We start from the raw sequence: 869 nt of genomic DNA, 5'->3' as shown, positions 1-869 counted from the left end.
ATATATATATATATATATATATATACATATATACATACATACATACATACATTTTCATACATACATACATAGGTGCATAATTGTGAATACAGGAAGCACGTATATTACTTCGAATATACTACTTTACAGAAGCAATTGTTTCCGTTCTTGCTTTAATCTCTTTTATTTAACGTATCTCATATTAGCTTGAGGTATTCGGACTATTATGAAGATGATAAATATCTTCTAGTTAATTATTTAATACGGATTTCAAATGCGTAAGATTCTCTCAGCTTGTGTATAAAGATCATTTTTATAGCTCTATAGGTCGTAATATGTATATGAAGTCTTGTTAAGCTCAACTTTGTATTTCCAGTTGATCGTTATCTGGACAGCTGTATTAAGTTTTATGATGTATCGTTATTTCCAGTAAATACAAGTTTGACATTGATCTTCATCGTAATCTTGCACATTATTTGAGATTTTTATCTCTCATTTACTGAAGTCTTCCATCTTACGAGTGTGATAATAAAATAGGAACCATGTGTGCTGTCAATTGATCTAATTAGGAATATCTGCAGAAAATCACTTTGGATGGTACATTATTGGAATGAAAAAAAAATACAAGATGTTTATAGCAAGGAAGGGATGCTGCATGTGAATTATATATATATATATATATATATATATATATATATATATATACATATACATATCTAGTACGAAGACAGCATGGTGGAGCTACGTTAAGGAAATTTTAATAATTTTTAATAATTTGTTATGATCGTTATTTGTGTTTTTTCGTAATAGGTTCTGATGGAAACCATTCCTGAGGAAGTGCCAAACGTCAGACATCCAACGGATCAGTCGCTGGATAGGTTTGGGCACAG

Source organism: Octopus bimaculoides, chromosome 24 (genome assembly GCF_001194135.2).
Source record: "Octopus bimaculoides isolate UCB-OBI-ISO-001 chromosome 24, ASM119413v2, whole genome shotgun sequence".
Taxonomy (NCBI): domain Eukaryota; kingdom Metazoa; phylum Mollusca; class Cephalopoda; order Octopoda; family Octopodidae; genus Octopus; species Octopus bimaculoides.
Note: the sequence above shows the minus strand (reverse complement) of the source record.